Source organism: Schistocerca cancellata, chromosome 4, assembly GCF_023864275.1.
Source record: "Schistocerca cancellata isolate TAMUIC-IGC-003103 chromosome 4, iqSchCanc2.1, whole genome shotgun sequence".
Classification (NCBI taxonomy): domain Eukaryota; kingdom Metazoa; phylum Arthropoda; class Insecta; order Orthoptera; family Acrididae; genus Schistocerca; species Schistocerca cancellata.
The window spans coordinates 42,555,599-42,576,360 of record NC_064629.1 but is presented as its reverse complement, the minus strand read 5'-3'; the positions used below and the strand labels follow the sequence as shown (position 1 = coordinate 42,576,360).

The following is a 20,762-nucleotide window of genomic DNA, read 5'->3' as shown; positions in this document are numbered from 1 at the left end:
CAAAAAATTTCATTCGCCTCCTGCAAAAAATAAAAAAATAGAAAACTGTGCAAAATGTTTTGAATGCCCTTTGTAGTATCCAACTAAAAGATTGTTGGGAAACATCTAGGGCTCATTATATTATGTAAATATTTTGTGTAATACTAAGAACTGGTGTGAATAGGGCAGACATTGGATTTCTCTCTGTCTTGACAGGAAAAGACGTCTATTGTGCAATACCACCCTTCACAGTACATAAAAGGGTATTAAGATTATAAGCGCAGATATTTCTGTTGATAACTTGGATAATGGTCAGCAACACGTTTTAATTTTGAGCATTAAGAAGATTTTGAATACGTAGGAGCTACTCTTGATAAAGTAAATTCCATGACCACTGAAATAAAAGCCCACATTTTAAGTGCTAATAGATGTTATCAGACATTTAAAAAGCTATGGACACCTAATGGTAAATAGACAGCACAAAATGACTATATACACCATGGGGAAAAATTGCAACAACAAAAAATAAAGGTAGAGTAATCAAATTTCAGGAATTCATTTGTCTAGGTAACAAGCGTATGTAAGTGATTAACATTGTAAGAGTACTAGTTAATGTAAGTGCAAGATAAGCCATTGGAAATGTGAAATGCTGGTACATCTATAAACAGTGTAACCACCGCAATGTTGAAAGTAAGCATGCATTGTGTTGTACAGGTGCTGGATATCAGTTTGTGGGATGGAGTTCCATGCCTGTTGCAGTTGGTCTGTCAATGCGTGGAAGGTTAATGCCGTTTGTGGATGATGCCGAAGTTGTCCGACGATGTCCCATATGTGCTCGATTGGAGACAGATGTGGTGATCGAGCAGGCCGAGGCAATGTGTCGACACTGTAGAGTATGTTGGGTTGCAACATCATGTGGGCAAGCATTATCGTGGTGGAAAACACCCACTGGAATGCTGTTCATGAATGGCAGCACAATAGATCAAATCACCAGATTGACGAACAAATTAGCAGCCGAGGTGTGTGGGATAATGAGGGTGTTACTGCTGTCATAGGAAATCGCATACCTGACCGTAACTCCAGGTATAGGTCCAGTGTGTCTAGCAGACGGACAGGTTGGTTGCAGGCTCTCAACTGGCCGCCTTCCAACCAATACTGTGCCATCACTGACACTGGTGCAGAACCAGCTTTCATCAGAAAACACAACAGACTTCTACCCTCTCTGCCAATGAGCTCGCGATTGACACCACTGAAGTCACATGGTGGTGGGGTCTATGGGATGCCCACTACAGAGTGTATGGCTCAGAGCTGTCTTTGAAGTAACTCAACAGTTTGGTGTATTACTGTTGTGCCAACTGGTGCTCAAACTGCTGCTGTAGGTGCAGTGAGATGTTCCAGAGCCATACACTCTGTGTATACACTGAACCTTTGGAAGGGCCACATAGCCATCCGGAGACCAACCTTCTTGCTATCATACATTCTCCTTAACCACCGTTGCGAGCAGTTATGTATAGTGGCTTCATTCTTGTTAAGTCTTTTTGCAGTATCACAGAAGAACATCCAGCTACTTGTAGCCTTATTACATGGCCTTGTTCAAATCCTTGAGGTGTCGATAATGGCATCTTTATCACCTTAAAGGAATTCTCGGTTAACATAATTCGCCACGCCCAATCTCATAGGTAACTAACACTTATGACTGTTACAGTGTGTATATAAAGCAAATCTGATTGCATCCTCATAGTGGCTCTTGTTTGACTGACACTAAATTTGAATAGACATCATTTTTCAGATGTAGAAATACACCTACCATCTTTTGTTTATGCTGCACAACTCCTTGCTGGTATGTTGATTTTTTCCCCCCTCATTGTGTAAGGTTATGATTATGACACTGGATATATATGAATATGAAGCATGGACGCTAATCAGCACTGATGACTTGAATGAAGAATACGGTGGAAAATTTATTGAGGGATTAGAAATAATGATGGTACTTGGAGAGCTAGGACCAATTCTTAGTTAGATTCTCTTGTACAGAGGTTGATATTGTAAAGCTAATTAAAAGTATAGCCTAGCTGGGGCACACCCTAAGGATGGAGGACATGAGAACTTCAAGGAAAACCTTCCTGTGGAAACCGACAGGAAGAAAATAAAAATGCCGACCATGTAAACGGTGACTAGGTGACATGGAAGAAAACATCAGAACCCTAGGAATTGGTGGATAGAGAAGGGAAGTAAATGAGAGGGCAGAATGGTAGGAAATTGTTTAGTTAGTTAATTTGTTACATGTTCCATAGATCATTTGAATGAGTCTTTTATCGAAATGATATGGAAAGAGTCAATTTACAGGATGGGTATATGATTAGTGGTAACATTAATAAACACTACTACTTCTTCTTCTTATTCCTCATTGTCGTCATCCTGTATCTCTTTTTTCTCTCTCTCTCTAAGTAGAAATTCGTCAATGGAATAGGAAGAGTTGTTCATGAGAAATGATTTTAAATTAGGTTTAAATCTCGCTTCACTATCTGTCAGATGTTTTATGTTAATGGGCAAATGATCAAAAATTTTTATTGCTGTATATTCAACTCCCCTCTGAACCTCCAGCAGCTTTAACAATGAGTAATAAAGGTTAATTTCTCCCTTCTAGTGTTGTAGGTACGTTCTTCACTGTTCTTCTTAAACTGTGATGGATTATTTATAATGAGTTACATTAGCAATTGTATCATGATAGCTCAGTTAAAATGCGCAGCTCCTTGAAGAGGTACTTACATGATGTCTATGGATGAACACCACATATTATCTCATTGCTCGCTTTTGTGCAATTGCTACTTTCTTTCTAAGTGATGTTTTACCCCACAAAATTACTCTGGACAGTATTGTTAAGTAGAAATACGAAAAGTACCAATTTTGCTTGTTGAATGTTAAGTGGAACTTGATTCACATGTATAAGGAATAGGAATGGACCCTACATAAGACAAAAGGATATGGGTTTTAAAGGAGAGGGTAAGGAGTCATTCCAATCCCGGGAGCGGAAAGACTTACCTTAGGGGGAAAAAAAGGACAGGTATACACACACACGCATGCACACATATATATCCATGCACACATATACAGACACAAGCAGACATTTGTAAAGGCAAAGAGTTTGGACAGAGATGTCAGTCGAGGCGGAAGTACAGAGGCAAAGATGTTGTTGAATGACAGGTGAGGTATGAGCGGTGGCAACTTGAAATTAGCGGAGGTTGAGGCCTGGTCGGTAATGGGAAGAGAGTTCCCATCTTCGGAGTTCGGATAGGTTGGGGTTAGTGGGAAGTATCCAGATAACCCGGACGGTGTAACACTGTACCAAGAAGTACTGGGCGTGCACCAAGGCATGTTTAGCCACAGGGTGATCCTCATTGCCAACAAACACTGTCTGCCTGTGTCCATTCATGCGAATGGACAGTTTGTTGCTGGTTATTCCCTCATAGAAAGCTTCACAGTGTAGGCAGGTCAGTTGGTAAATCACGTGGGTGCTTTCACACGTGGCTCTGCCTTTGATCGTGTACACCTTCCGGGTTACAGGACTGGAGTAGGTGGTGGTGGGAGGGTGCATGGGACCGGTTTTACACCGGTGGCGGGTACAAGGGTAGGAGCCAGAGGGTAGGGAAGGTGGTTTGGGGTTTTCATAGGGATGAACCAAGAGGTTATGAAGGTTAGGTGGACGGCAGAAAGACACTCTTGGTGGAGTGGGGAGGATTTCATGAAGGATGGATCCATTTCGGGGCAGGATTTGAGGAAGTCGTATCCCTGCTGGAGAGCCACATTCAGAGTCTGATCCAGTCCCGGAAAGTATCCTGTCACAAGTGGGGCACTTTTGGGGTTCTTCTGTGGGAGGTTCTGGGTTTGAGGGGATGAGGAAGGAAACCATAACCAAAACACTTTTTTTCTGCTTTCAACACTACTGCTGCTATAAAATGCACCATTCCCAGTTCACAAACAGTTCCTTTCACCTATTAAACAACCATTTCGGCTAGTTCTAACAACTTTCGCTTTATTTTCATTTCCGTTTTTCCCACATCACTGATCATTTTTAGCCGCTTCCCACAGGCTTTAACGTCATTATTTCTTCGTCAGACAATTGTTAGCCTCATTTTCATAATCTGCCACCACAAAACCACTACTTTTAATACATTTACACACAGTTTTTTTGAATTTTTCCCAAATTTCTCCACCCTTTAACGTGTTTTGGCGGCAACACAACCAACTAACCTTCGTGCACATCGTTGTTTACCTGCCCAAGTTCACCACAGAATCAACATAACTCAGCTTTAACCATCACTTTTTCGACTTTTTTCACACCAGATCTTCAGTTCCTTTCTAGTTCACCTGTATCTCTCCTCATATATTTTTATTTTCATTTTCATTTTCATTTCAGCCTCATGTTACACTTTCCATCTTCTAATACCATGTCACCCTCACAACATCCACACAATGACCCCATTAAGTTTTATTTACATTCCCTCCGCAAACATGCCATCACCCTAGCCAGATTACGCTCCCATATTTTATTTACTCAGGCTTGTCTGACGTTTGGCATTACTCCCAAAGCCCTCACACTTAAAGTTCCCAACTCTGACTGTAACCCTTCTTTCCATCAGTCCCTATACCAGTTCCAAACTGAACAATCCATAGCCCTCGCCCACCTAATCCTTCACCTACACAGCAACTCAGCCAATGAACACACCTGTCAACTCCTATCCTTAATAAAAGTCCTCAATCTTTCCTCTCCCACATCCACACCGGCTGTTCAGAGCATCCTCCTACAGGCCAACTGCAGATTAGAACAGCATGCCACCCTCCACCTCAAAAAACTATCCAATCTCCTGGTTTCCCAACTCCGGAAAGGCAGCTCACTCACCCTCCACAACCTTTCCAGCAAACCTCAACCTCCTCTCATTGCACACAGACCCAGTCTCTTCCATCTACTCAATCTCCCACTTCCAGCTCCACTCCCCCCAAAACCTCAAAATTCTAATCAACACAATCTGGAACCACAACACCCTAATTCAGTAGTTAACCTTTCCTCCAAACCTCTCTCCCAACCCAAAACCTCTGTCCTATCCAAAGGCCTCACCTTCAGCCCTACTCCCAGATTCAACCAAACAGCCCTCATCAAAGATTTACTGTTCTATACCCGTAGTCTCTGCTGGAAATATCACTTTTGCATGAAGAAAAACAATCCTAATCCTACTCCTAATGATCCAACTCCCCAAGACACTATCCAAATTGAACCCTGCCTGGAACAGTTCCGCCCACCGTCACAGCAGGACCCACCTCTTCCTCAAAATCACCCTCTCCAAACCTTCCAGAAATTTCTCACTTCCAGCCTTGCCTCTCAATCCTTCTTGAAAAACCTTAATCCTACTCCCAACATCACCACTGCTGAAGCCCAGGCTATCCGTGATCTGAAGGCTGACCAATCCATCGTCATTCTTCCGGCGGACAAGCGTTCCATGACCGTGGTACTTGATTGTCAGGGGTATGTGGCTGAGGGACTGCGTCAGCTTTCAGACAACACTACATACAAAGTTGGCCAAAGTAATCCCATTCCTGATGTCCAGGCGGAGCTTCAAGGAATCCTCAGAACCTTAGCCCCCTGCAAAACCTTTCACCTGACTCCATCAACCTCCTGGCCCCACAGACACCCCGCACCCCTACCTTCTACCTACTTCCTAAAATTCACAAACCCAATCATCCCGGCCGCCCCATTGTAGCTGGTTACCAAGCCCCCACATAACATCTCTCTGCCTACGTAGATCAACACCTTCAACCGATTACATGCAGTCTCCCATCCTTCATCAAAGACACCAACCACTTTCTTGAACGCCTGGAATCCTTACCCAATCTGTTACCCCCGGAAACCATCCTTGTAACCATTGATGCCTTATACACAAATATTCCGCACGTCCAGGGCCTTGCTGTGATGGAGCACTTCCTTTCACGCCGATCACCTGCCACCCTACCTAAAACTTCTTTCCTCATTACCTTAGCCAGTTTCATCCTGACTCATAACTTCTTCACTTTTGAAGGCCAGACATACCAACAATTAAAGGGAACAGCCATGGGTACCAGGATGGCCCCCTCGTACGCCAACCTATTTATGGGTCGCTTAGAGGAAGCCTTCTTGGTTATCCAGGCCTGCCAACCCAAAGTTTGGTACAGATTTATTGATGATTGATGATGATTTATTGATTATTGATTTATTCATGATCTGGACTCACGGTGAAGAACAACTCCAGAATTTCCTCTCCAACCTCAACTCCTTTGGTTCCATCAGATTCACCTGGTCCTACTCCAAATCCCGTGCACTTTCCTTGATGTTGACCTCCACCTGTCCAATGGCCAGCTTCACACGTCCGTCCACATCAAACCCACCAACAAGCAACAGTACCTCCATTAGGACAGCTGCCACCCATTCCATATCAAACGGTCCCTTCCCTACAGCCTAGGTCTGCACCAGTCCTGAATCCCTGAACCATTACACCAACAACTTGAAAATAGCTTTCGCATCCCGCAACTACCCTCCCGACCTGGTACAGAAGCAAATAACCAGAGACACTTCCTCATCCCCTCAAACCCAGGACCTCCCACAGAACAACCCCAAAAGTGCCCCACTTGTGACAGGATACTTTCCGGGACTGTATCAGACTCTGAATGTGGCTCTCCAGCAGGGATACGACTTCCTCAAATCCTGCCCTGAAATGAGATCCATCCTTCAGGAAATCCTCCCCACTCCACCAAGAGTGTCTTTCCGCCATCCACCTAACCTTTGTAACCTCTTGGTTCATCCCTATGAAATCCCCAAACCACCTTCCCTACCCTCTGGCTCCTATCTTTGTAACCGCCCCCGGTGTAAGACCTGTCCCATGCACCCTCCCACCTCCACCTACTCCAGTCCTGTAACCCGGAAGGTGTACACGATCAAAGGCAGAGCCACATATGAAAGCACCCACATGATTTACCAACTGATCTGCCTACACTGTGAAGCTTTCTATGTGGGAATGACCAGCAACAAACTGTCCATTCGCATGAATGGACACAGGCAGACAGTGTTTGTTGGTAATGAGGATCACGCTGTGGCTAAACATGCCTTGGTGCACGGCCAGCACATCTTGGCACAGTGTTACACCGTCCAGGTTATCTGGATACTTCCCACTAACACCAACCTGTCAGAACTCCGGATATGGGAACTTGCCCTTCAGTATATCCTCTCTTCTCGTTACCCACCAGGCCTCAACCACCGCTAATTTCAAGTTGCCGCCGCTCATACCTCACCTGTCACTCAACAACATCTTTGCCTCTGTACTTCCGCCTCGACTGACATCTCTGCCCAAACTCTTTGCCTTTAGACATGTCTGCTTGTGTCTGTATATGTGCGGATGGATATATGTTTGTGTGTGCTAGTGTATACCTGTCCTTTTTTTCCCTCTAAGGTAAGTCTTTCTGCTCCAGGGATTGGAATGACTCCTTACCCTCTCCCTTAAAACCCACATCCTTTCGTCTCTCCCTCTCCTTCCCTCTTTCCTGATGAAGCAACCGTGGGTTGCGAAAGCTTGAATTTTGTGTTTGTGTTTGTGTGTCTATAAACATAACAACACTTTCGTTTGGTAAGTTACATCATCTTTGTTTAGTCACTAAAATTTTCTACCTTTCTGACATCGCGTCTGAATTATTCAGCACAACCTTTCACTTCTATTTGTCAAGTAGGATTTAAACCAGCTGTGTGAAAAACCATCAGTTCCATAAAAACTTGATCTTTTCTAAAAGTGTATCATGATCTACACAATCAATGACTGGAGAGGTCACAGAAAATGCCAACTGGTGATAAATTATTATTTAATGCTTGTACTGTTTGATCAGAGAATGTATAAGAAGCATTGTCAGATGAGAAACCTTTCTGGAATCCAAAGTATGATTTGCTGAATAAATTGTTTAAACTTCAGTATACGACTGCTCTCAAGTGCGTTACTTTTTCGATGATTTTCGAAAAAACATAAACAGTAAGGAAACTGGATGATGATGATTATTTAAGTCTGTTTTGTCACCTTTCATATGAAGTGGTTTCCTAATTGCATATTTTAACCTACCTGGAAAAGTTCCATGTGCCAGTGATTCATTGCATATATCACTAAGGCCATTACTTATTAAGATGGAACAACTTTTCAGAATTGTTTGAAATTCCATCAGTCCCATAAAACCCTTTGTTTTTTAGAATTTTCATAATTTTATTAATTTCGGTGAAGGGTTGCTTAAAGCTTTGTGGAATATCCTCTTGCTTCTTCAACTGAACCATTTAGTCCTATATTTGCTGCTATGTTTAGGAAGTGATTGTCACAAGTGCTTGAAACTTGTGAACTATCAGTCATAACATTGTCATTTAGTGTAATTGTTATGAATCTTGTACACTGGCTGCACTGCTTCCTGTTTGACAATGCCCCACATGTAGTTTTAATATTATTATCTGCAGTATTTCTTTCTTTCTTTCAGGACATGCATACTTCTGGACATTTGAATGATTTTCCATAAAATGCTACAGTATTTTTTGTAGCATGCAAGTAATGTCTAGTTTTACTTACTCAGATCTTTACATAAATTTCCCTCCTCCATTTACATGAGATTTTAGTTCCCTTAGTTTTCCATGTTCATCTTGGTTTTTTAATGGATCTTTTGGATAATAATTTGAGAAAGTAACTGTCAAATATTGACACAAATTTACAAAGGAATAAATTCAATTTGACATTAGCATCTTTTTCTACATAAACCTCATCTCATACCATCCCTCTTAGCTTACACTTGAAACACGCCATGTTGTTCTTATTAGTAAGCCTCACTGCTTTGTATGAACCCGACTCTGGATTGTAAGGTGCCGTACTGTTTATTTCCATTAATTGTGCATCATGATCAGAAAATGTTACCAGTCCGTGTCCCATTATTTTGCTGCACACAAGGTGGAAAATTGACTACTTAAATTAGGCAGAAACACCAAAATAAAAATTTTAGTTCAGTTTTCCTGTCTGTATCTTTTAAGAAATCTGCACTGAAATCTCCACAAACTATTAACTGTTCCTTCTTGTAATGCCTCATTATTTCTCATAAATAGCTGAAAGTTTCCTAGAGGTAATCTGTAGACTCCTAAAATTACCAGAGAAATATTGTGCAGGAACAACTCACAGGCACATGCTTATACTAGAAGGCAAAAGCCTCTGCGAAGTTGCAAACCAAGAAAAAGGAGGAGGAGATTATGCTTCCTTATGACACCATTTAGTATTGGGTCAGAGTGTAAGTTCATAAAACATAAGATACACATAAGACTTTAGTCATCAATAGTATATTCTCCTTCACTATTTACAACAGTCTGCCAACACTGGGGTAACTTTTTGTTTCCACAACTGTTTAGTTCCCTTAGTTTTCCATGTTCATCTTGGTTTTTTAATGGATCTTTTGGATAATAATTTGAGAAAGTAACTGTCAAATATTGACACAAATTTACAAAGGAATAAATTCAATTTGACATTAGCATCTTTTTCTACATAAACCTCATCTCATACCATCCCTCTTAGCTTACACTTGAAACACGCCATGTTGTTCTTATTAGTAAGCCTCACTGCTTTGTATGAACCCGACTCTGGATTGTAAGGTGCCGTACTGTTTATTTCCATTAATTGTGCATCATGATCAGAAAATGTTACCAGTCCGTGTCCCATTATTTTGCTGCACACAAGGTGGAAAATTGACTACTTAAATTAGGCAGAAACACCAAAATAAAAATTTTAGTTCAGTTTTCCTGTCTGTATCTTTTAAGAAATCTACACTGAAATCTCCACAAACTATTAACTGTTCCTTCTTGTAATGCCTCATTATTTCTCATAAATAGCTGAAAGTTTCCTAGAGGTAATCTGTAGACTCCTAAAATTACCAGAGAAATATTGTGCAGGAACAACTCACAGGCACATGCTTATACTAGAAGGCAAAAGCCTCTGCGAAGTTGCAAACCAAGAAAAAGGAGGAGGAGATTATGCTTCCTTATGACACCATTTAGTATTGGGTCAGAGTGTAAGTTCATAAAACATAAGATACACATAAGACTTTAGTCATCAATAGTATATTCTCCTTCACTATTTACAACAGTCTGCCAACACTGGGGTAACTTTTTGTTTCCACAACTGTAGGAAATACTGTGATTTTGGGGCAAATAACTCACTGAGCCATGTTTGGAGCACATCTTCATCTGGAAAGAAAGTTTTTTGAAGGTTGTTAAATGGAATGCAGAGAAATCTGAGGTTGTAAGATCTGGTGAATAAGGTGTGTGTGGAATGACTTCCCAAACCAACTACTGTATAGTGTTTTTTGTCAGTCTGGCAGAATGTGGGCGTGTGTTATTGTGTAATAGCATCACTTCACACAGTCTTCCTGTTTGTTCTTGGACTGCATCTGCAAGACTTATCAGTTGTTGACAATAAGTGTAAGCAGTGCCGTCACTGTTCCACAAGATGCCTAACAGTATCTTTTGTGGATGCACACAGGTCTATGTAAGCGTAGCTGTTGCTTTGTTTGGGTTCAACCATTCCCATTTTCCCCCCTTATGTTAGCATAAAGACACCATTTCCTGCCATCAGTAATGATACAGGATATGAATGGTAGGGATGGTTGTTGTTGTTCGTGAGCCAATTCATATGACGAGCAAGCAGAATGCACTTATGACCACTCAGTAATTTTTATGATTTTGGCTTAGGGCATACAATACCCATACACTTGATTTTTGAACGTTCCAGATTGCAATGTCTCACGATGGTGGAATGATCACAGCTAATCACAATTGCCAGTTTTCAAGTACATTGACATGAACCATTGTGGGTTAATGCACTGAAAGGGTCATCAAACCCCAAAGGTGTTCCTGAATGTGGAGAGTCAGTAAGTCGAAATGATTCTCCTTAAAATGAAAAAAAACTTTTCCTTTCATGCTGTGTCTAAAGATATTATCCCCTTACACGATGCAAATGATTCTGGCTGCCCCTGTAACTGCCACCTCTCTATCGATAATATTTGCAGTGTGCTGTGTGTGAATAAACAAACTGTACTTCTACAGGTGTTTTTCTGTAAATTCGTGTCAGTTCCTCGAATGGGGCTTCTATACCTGCAGGAATACCATAATGTCGAGCTTAGAATATTTTCCAGTATCCCGGCAATGGACGGACATAAGTGAAATTGATCTGTAATTCTAACTAAAGAAATGTGCAAAATACACAAGCCAGGATAGAGAGTAGATGGCTTTCCACACTTTTTGTCTTTTATAATCTCAATGGAATTTAGGACAACTACTATTTTCCCTGAATGAAGAAGTTACGAGAGCTGGTAATGAGCATCTAGTCTCCTGAACTGCTAGATAGTCCCGTTTCTTCTGTGCTTTGTCTGTAGTAACTAATGCTTGTTGGTGAAAGTTGTAATTTGTTTCCATACATTATGTTGTCATTCTGTAAGGGCAGTCTATTTTGTCTGTATTGCATTGAATGTTTGGCTTTCCTATTTTTGTTAGAGATAGACCTGCGGATTACTCCACTATCTGTTCAAAGGTATCCAGACACCTATTAGCAGACATTAATAAGGGGGTTTGACCCTTCACCTTTGTGACGGCTTGAACTCTGATTGGGACACTTTCAATGAGGTGTTTGAATGTCTGTGGAGGAATGGTAGCCCATTCTTCCTCAAGGGCCAAAACCAGTGGAGATAATTATGTTGTATGCTGGGATCTAGAGCAAAGTCAACATTCTAACTCATTTGGGTTAAATTGGGTTCAGGTCGGGTCTCTGGGCAGGACAGTTCATTTCAGAAATGTTATTGTCCACAAACCATTGCCTCACTGATGCTGCTTTATTACATTGTGCATTGCTATGCCAATATGATCAGTCTTCAACTCTGAACTGTTCCTCTGCTGTACACAGTACACATTTCAGTGAAGTGTATCTATATATTTCTACATTTACAAGGGTTGTTCAATAAGTAATGCCCCGCGTTTTTTTAAGCCTTTAATATACGTAGACAAACGTCCTTGTCGATGCTTCACATTTGATGCTTGTTCTGTGCACCAGTTAAGTTTTGAACTGTTCTGGCAGGTTGCAGAGCTGTAGTACAGCATCAAAATGGCATCTACATAAAACTCACGTTACAAGCAGCATGCTATTATTGAATTCTTGTGGCAAACATCTGTAAACATTTGTGTGCAGTGTCTGGCACTGCTGCAGTTGATAGGAGTACAGCTGAGTGATGAGTAAAGAAATTTACAGCGTCAGGAAATGCAGAAACAGAGCTCTGTGATGAGCCATGCTTGGTACATCCTGTCACAGCCACTGCTCCAGACATGCTCAATCATTAGGATGCCATTGTTCATACCGACCGGAGCATCACAACTTGACAATTGGCTCTACAGTTGTCGTTCAGCTATGGAAGTGCATCTGCAATGATAGAAACTCTCTTATATTCAAAGAGGTGCTCACAATGGGTTACACAAAGGCCTTTGTCACGGATTGTTACAGGGGACAAAAGCTGGGTGCATCACTTTGTGCTAGCAACAAAAATGCAGTCCGTGGAGTGACGTCATCCTCATTCACCACAAGATAAGAAATTCGAGGCAACCCCCTCTGCCAGAAAAGTCATGGTGACAGTCTTCTGGGATTTTGATGGCGTGAGTCTCGTGGATGTGATGCCGAGAAGGTCAACCGTTAACATACTTGAAGGCTCTAAATAAACTCGAGAACTGTTTCCGACGATTTTGATTGGACGAGAATCCAGTAGAAATCTTGCTCCACCACAATAATGCATGCCCACACACAATTCTGAGAAAACAGGGAAACATAGCCAAATTGGGTTGGACATCATTGCCTCATCCACCCTACAGTTCAGACCCGGCACCCACAGACTTCCAGCTCTTCGGGTCGCTTAAAGATTCTCCACAGGGCACCACACACTTTGAAGGTGACAAGTGTCAGTCACGCAGTGAAAACGTGGCTACACGTACAGGGAATACATGCTCTTCCACAACTTTGGTGTACAGCCATAGAACGTGATGGAGACTACGTAGAAAAATAGAATGTGGACAAGACATGTTATATAAATTGTCACCAAATTCTGATTTTTAACAATAAATATGTTCTGAGGAAAAAAAATGTGAGGTATTACTTATTGAACAACCCTCGTAGTATTTTCTCGAGCACAGTGAGGGGACCACATCCTAATCGTGAGAAGAATCCCATACCGTAACACCATTTCCTCCATACTTCACTGTTGGGCATTACACGTGATGGCAGCTATCATTATCCATACATTTGCCAAACCCAGACCCTTTGATTGGATTGCTGTAGGGTACAGTTGATTCGTCACTCCAGATAACTTGTTTCGTGTCATCCACTGTCTAGGGGCCTCCCTTAATGCACCACCTGAAGCATCACTTAACACCTGACTATAGAAATATGTGGCTTATAGGGAGGTGCTTGATCATTGACGCCATTCTTTTTAACTCTCTATGCTCAGTCATTAAACTAGCGAGGCTGCTGGTAGCATTTTGGATCTCAAGAGTGATTCTTTTCACTGATTTTGTGCAATTTTTTACAACCACTCTCGGTAATGCTTGAAGGAAGTTGGTACATGAGGTCTGCCTCATTTTGATTTAGCTGTGATTGTTCTTTCAAGTTTCCATTTCACTGGCTTGGAAGGTCTAAATGACTGTCGTGGATTTGACAATATTATGGGAATGATAGATTGCTACTCACCATATAGAAGAGTCTTTAAGATGCAGACACACACAACAAAATACTGCTACATATGTGAGCTTTTGGTCAGAAGGCCTTCTGCTAAAGTAGAGTGTGCGCATGTATGCGCGCGCCCCCCCCCCCCCCCCCCACACACACACACACACACACACAGAGACAGAGAGACAGAGAGACAGAGACCTGGGGCCAGGGGGTTTATGGGAATGTAGGATACATTTCAGGGAGGTTCTCCACCTGCACATTTGAGAAAAGCTGATGTTGATAAGGATACAGATGGTGCAGGTTGTGAAGCAGTCATTAAAGTGAAGAATGTGTAAGGCAGCATGCTCAGCAACTGGGTGGTCCAGCTGTCTTTTGGCCACAGTTTGACAGTGGCCATTCTTGCGGCAGACAGCTTGTCGATTGTCGTACCCTTGTAGAACACGGCACAGTGGTTGTAGCTTAGCTTTTAAATCATGGATGCTTTCACAGGTAGCCATGCCTTCGATGGAATAGGTGATGCTTGGTACCAGACTGGGATAGGTAGTGGTCGGAGGATGTGTGGATCAGGTTTTGCATCTGGGTCTATTGCTGGGATATGGGACATGAGGTAGGGGTCGGGTGGAGTAGGGATGGACAAGGATATTATGTAGGTTCAGAGGGTTGTGGAATACCACCTTGGGAGAGGTGAGAAGGATAGTGGGTGGGCACAAAGAAACGCTCAGAGAGAATGTGATTCAGCTGCTTCAGTCAAAAGTGGTTCTGAGTCAAGAGGGGAATGCTGCTTAGTGGCCAGATGTTGGGATGCTAGGTGGTGGTGGGTGACTGAAGAGATAAGACACAGGAGATCTGTTTCTGTACAAAGTTGGGAGGGTAATTTCCATCTGTGAAAGCCTCAATGAGACCGTCAGTATATTTGGAGAGAGTCCGCTCATCACTGCCACGGGTGGCTAGTCTGTACGGAAGGGGTGTCTTGGTACAGAACAAGTGGCAGCTGTCAAATTAGAGGTATTGCTCGTGGTTGGTAAGTTTGATATGAATTGAAGTGCTCATGTAACCCCCTTTGAGGTGGAGGCCAACACGAGGAAGGTGGCTTTTTGGGTTCAGGAGGACCATGTGAGGTGAATGAGGAGGAAGTGTTGACATTTTGAAGAAATGTAGATAGGGCAGGGCTGGCCAGAAATTCTGCACGCATGCAGTGCTCTTGCACATGTGCAACTTAAGGGTCACAGCGTCCACGCTGCAGCCGTAAGCATTCCTGTAGTGCATGTTTCTACGCACAGATGTCGCTTTATCCACTTGTTGGGATACTCTGTATCGGCGTATTCTAGTGCTCTTTCCACAGCTTGCAAGCCAACCGTGGGAAGGTATTTCGCGTATTAAACATTTAAAATACCGTCGCAGTCTACTTATTGAGACTTCTACTTTTATGTTAACAGTTTAACCCAGTAAGACAAGTAATACAGTTAACAACCATGGGTTTTTATTAAGACAGCTTGACTGACGGCACATAAATACGCGTAATGTTTTTGAGGTTTCTATTAAGACAGCTTGACTAACGGCACGTAAATACGCGTAATGTTTTTGATCTAGTATTTAAGAAAGAGAGCACTTAGCAACTTCCGACGAACCTTATCCATGATTTCAAATAACATTAAACTAATACAAGGTTTCCTATAACTAATTCTCGGTGCCCTCAGTTACACCCATATAATTTCTGTCTCACTGCCCTCTGAACAGAATGATAACCGCAGACCTCTCAATGATCACCTGTTATTTCAGTACCATTATTGCTACATCTTTCATCAGCTACATCTGAAATCTGCATAATAACCAACAATTAGATGAATGTTATGTTTTATCGACTTCAGCTGAGTGTAGCCCTTCACACATAAAAAAAAAAAAAAAAAAAAAAAACCTAAATGTAAGTATACATTGGAACAATCGGTTTAATGACCTGATGACTTTCCTGATAATAATGTAACATGGCGCAGAATGAGGCAATAATGCACAGTTAGTAAACAATAATTTTTAATTATGAAAGGAATAAACCCAAACAAGTTTATCACTGGTCATAAGAAATGATAATCAAGTTGATGTGTCTCATCCATTTTCTTAGGGACATTTAATTTTGCTTGCCGTTCTTCACTCTTGAGTGCACTACACTCGTCTTTGCGATATGTATTGCAGTGTCTTTCAATTGAAAACTTACGCTGGCTGCCTATTATTTGGTGGCATAGCAAACACTGTGAGTTTTCACCAACGGATACAAAAAAGAATTGCAGTTACCCGTCCTTTGCTTTTTCACAGTACCTACCATTTCTCAGTACTTCTCTGTTAAGGTTACGGTTACCAGGGGTAAACGAGATTGGGTATGTTGTGCCCTTGCTTGTACCACATAAACAGGGAAGTGGAGCCACTGCCGTTTGTTTAGGACACATGTCTAATAACAGATGTCACTCTCGCTCGCTGTCGCACATGTGCAGCACTTCTCCACATATGCACTCTGTGCAGCGTTTGGCCGGCCCTGGGATAGGGTGTCCTCACCCTCACTGTAGATCACGAAGATGTCATCAGTGAATCTGAAACAATTCTTCCACATTCAGAGACACTGTGCTCCCCTCCCCAATCCATTCTTCTGTTGATGCTTCCCACTTGTTTTTCTGTTGCTGCTTCCCAGCTGATAATGCAACATTCCTTGTTTCATTTCATACTAGTCTGTTGATCAGTCCTGCATTACAGTGAAGTGTCGAAATACTTTTGATCAGATAGTGTATTCACTTTTTTGTGGCTCAATTGTGAAATTTGTTCTCATAATATTTTTCTTTGTTTAAAGGTGCAGCACCAGTGACTTCCAATTTTTTTTGGTCAAGCCGAGCAGCAAAGCAACTTGTGACTGTGTGATACATCATTTATCTTCCAGCTACAGTAGCATATAATCTACCCTAACCACTTCTGGTTTTGCATGTAAGATGTAAAGCAGCATATGGTATTGAAACATATCTGTACTCATGATAATATATTAATTTATTTAAGGCACTAACTTGATGCACAAGTGTCTATTGTGATTTTGCTAATTGCATTAGTAGAGCTTAAATTATGGCAGTATTCAGCCATTAAAAGTTTGGGCAAACAACCACAATATTTCAGTATGAAGTTTGTGCATATGACAGTGGAGATGACAAAGAAAATGTATAATATGTTTTGTTGACTTAGGACACTGCACAGTAAATTATATTAGTTGATTCTGTTTGTATGTATGGTCATGTCTTATCTTTTAAGTTTTCCATTGGTTAATATCAAAATTGTTAAAATGTTGCTGGAAGAAAATAATGTAATTCTACAATTAGTCTCATAAAAGTTACTGCCCAACATAAAGCTCGGTTTCTTGGAGAAACCAAACTTTTTATGGCAGTGTTGAATCTTTTCATTTTGGGAAAGGTTATGTACATATGTATAGAACAGGAATCTCATAGAAAGGAAGATGAATTAAAAAAAAAAAATTAAAAATGTATGTCAAGTTCTATGTTATTGCAGGAGAAAATGAATCTGAAGTGTTGCAGTTAAGTTTTCTTTTTTCAAAGTTTTGTAACATTTTGTTTCTGGATTGTGTTCTAATGATTATCAGCATTGTTGAACTTTTGTAGTTGTTTAAAATCATATTTGATTTAAAAGTTTAGTAGGGGTTGAAAGATAATGGCAGCTTCTTATTGTATTTAAAGTATTTCTATATTTACATACGGACAGTGAAATTATGTTTCATCATCTTTTGGATGTGCACCTGGTATAATAATACTTCCTCTCCTAATATTTCAGCTCATAACCTTACAATCTTCTTAGAGGTGAGTCACGGGCAGAATTTAAACCACTTGACACGATACTGTCGAGTAAGCACATGTGCCTCGGAGTAACACTGTTGACAATGAGTGTGTCAGTCAAAGATAAAATTTGATGCATCTGAGGCTGAAACAAAGAAAATGCAGAGTCAGAAAATCCACAGAGCTTACTATCTATGTGGCTGATTATTAAAATGGACAGCACATGTTGAAATGCCAGTTATTGAAGACTCAGAAAAATAATTCTTCTGGGTGTACACACAAAATGAGTGATTTGTTGAGCTGGAAACATTTGTCTCAATTGATCAGGTTGTCTGCTAATTATGTTTCTATAGCTCCCTTGATCACCAAATCCCAATAGAGTGGGTTTGTAGTGAGTATCTACTTTTCTGCAATCTAGGGAATGGGCAGTGTTCAGCCACTGTAGACTTGTTGGGCTTCAGAAGGCGTGTGTGTTACTGGTGTTTGATGCAATGTTCTTGTCCTGTTTGTGTTATTTGCCCTATGTAACTTTTTACACATTTGTGAGGAATTTCATATATATCTCCCCTTTGTAAAAGATAATTTTTAACAGATCCCAGAAGAGCTGCCATTTTGGCCAGCAGAAAGAAGATCCCATCCGCTTTATGCATCATGACTATTCTGGCAGTCTTTGGAGAAATGTTATCACATACTGTAGAAAGTTCGTTGCTTTTACATCTCTTTCTTCTTGCTCTTCCTTTGACCATCCGGCATTTTTGCTTGCAGAGCTCTTTTGATGTTTTGTGTATCCAGTTTTATTGAATACCTTTTCCACATGAACCATTTCACCATAGAAGCTATCTAGTGTCAAGTACTACATGGACCCTACATACGAAAGTTTTAAGTATGCTTATAGTTTGCGAGTGATGGTGGCAGCTATACACCTTAAAGTATAAATTGGTCAGCATGAGCTTACAGTACGTGCAGTACACTAAAAGCCTGTCCTCCTTATGTAAAACTATTACAGTCAAAAACAGTAGACAGTCATTAATTTACTATTCCAAGGTAAGTTTGAGATTTTAATGAATAGTTAAGATGTTCAAGAAACTCAATCACTTTTTTCCTTGACACAGGGCCAAAGTGTGAATGTGTCAACATATCTACAGAACAGTGTCAGTTTTAAAACTGAAGATTGAGTGAATTTTCTCCAAAATCCTCCATTTAAAACTAGCTACCACAGGTGAGAGGGGGCAAGCCAGGGTGGTGTCATACGTTTGTTCAAAATGTGGGTTATCGAATAGAAAGTAAGTGGAGGTTAGCACCTGCATAAATAATGCAGCTGTGTCTTCCTAAAACTTGTTACTAATCAGGTAAACAAGGAGATGACATCGATGTCAGTAGTAAATCAGAACTTTTAAATTTCAAATTTGTTAACCTACTATTAAAATCTGCTGAGTTACGGGTGCAATGTTCTCATTTACCATTAAAAGGTCTCGACAACAAGGCTAAATGTTTGACCAACCAATAAGTAGGTCCACCTGTGTTAGTGACTATTGGTCTACTAGTTAACATTTGTAGTATCTGCTGCAAGTGTGGTTTATGACTTAATTTTTTTTCTGGACCACTATTTTGTTTCTATATTACATTGTAGAGCTTGGGAAAGCTGTATAATTTGGAAGGTACAGATCTGAAACTAATCAGTCCATTGTAGTGTCCTTGCACAGAGAGGTATATTTCAGAAGCAAAGCAGTATTTCTTTGAAAGTGGAGCTCTTGTCAGTATTGAGATAATATGCTGGGTCTTCAAATAAGTTGTTCTTCTCGACATAGATGTCTCTTAGTAGCAAAACAGTGGTGTTACCTTTGTCCGCAGAATGACTCACCCTCTGGGGATTGTTCTGGCAGTTATAAAATGTAGCTCTATCAGACAAGGACTTGTTACTTTTGTGCATTTGGCGTCTTGTTAATACTTGGCACTTCACGCCCTATTTCTTCAGCAGCATTATCTTGTAGGTTTCAGACAGCTTGGTTCAGTTCTTTCAATAAAAGATGTTAATGAGGAGAGCTTCAGTGTGAAAGCAGAATTCAAACCCTTTCTTAAAACAACTTTTGTCAATCTATTCCCCACATTTTGTCAGTGGAATAGTGTCTGACACAGTACCAAAAAAAAAAAAAAAAAAAAAAAAAAAAAGAAAAGAAAAATGAAGGTTAGGAGGAAATTGAGGAATGATCGGTCACGAAATGGAAACCACAGTGAAAATCAAAACTGTTATATTTGCATTAGTTAGTTGCACCTTACTTTTACTTCTGCAAGAGTCGGCGTTCCGACTTGGACATCTGTCGTAGTGTTGTACAAACTTTCCAACACCCTCATTGTATAAGGCAGCCTCCTGTGCTTTCCAACAATTTTCTGTGCTGTACTGCTGCTCATTGTGTGTGCCAAAGTGTTGGCTTCATAGCCAATGATTCACTTGAGCTGAGATGAAAATCAGAAGTAGCCACGTCCGTGCTGTACACTGGATGATCACACTTCGCACCAAAACTGCTGCAGGAGCGTCTTCATTGGCCCAGCAGTGTACAGTTGAGAATAGTCACAAAGAAGTAACTGCACGACAGTTACATTATGTGGGCTTTCACGAAATCGGACAATCTCTCTGCAGGCACCTGTACTTTCTGGGAGACAATATTTTCTAGGCATCTTTACGCACTTGCTGGGCATTCAGAACTGAGAAGAGTGATGTGACACTATCTACAGGCATACTAGTGACACTGCCCAACACTGTGCAAAGCTTCATCAGGTTTTCTCAGTGGTTTCCATTTCGCAACTGATTGTTCCTTACTTTCTGAATTGCCTGGTATACGTTTGTGTCTACAATCACAATTTATTTTGCCTACTGGTTACCAGTTTCAGTACACTGTACCATCCTCAGTCCATCCTGTCCCACCAAGTGACGTTCTTCCCTCGACCTGTCCTGGTGGGAATTTACCGTCCTCTGCCGTATCCGTATCGGCCGTACTAGGTTGACCCGCAGTTTTTTACTCCAAAAGGAACAGATTCTCATTTGTAGTTGCAGGGCTCCCCTCACAGTGATCCATATTTTGCTGGGCTGCCCCCGCATTTTCGCCCTTCACACTAAATATGTCCTCCCACCTTCCTTGTCTCGGGTGTTAGCGGATGACCCTTGCACGGTTAAGTCTGTCCT

General features: G+C 41.2%; 1 protein-coding gene across 1 annotated transcript in view; it reads left to right on the top strand.

Annotated features, from left to right (window-relative positions):
* LOC126184669 (speckle targeted PIP5K1A-regulated poly(A) polymerase-like) overlaps positions 1-17,296 on the top strand; it is an 89,736-nt gene extending 72,440 nt beyond the window's left edge. The window contains exon 8 of the mRNA XM_049927154.1: positions 16,600-17,296. The gene's annotated coding sequence lies outside the window, so the exon portion shown is untranslated. The remainder of the gene's footprint in view (positions 1-16,599) is intronic.
* The last annotated feature ends 3,466 nt before the right edge of the window (positions 17,297-20,762 follow it).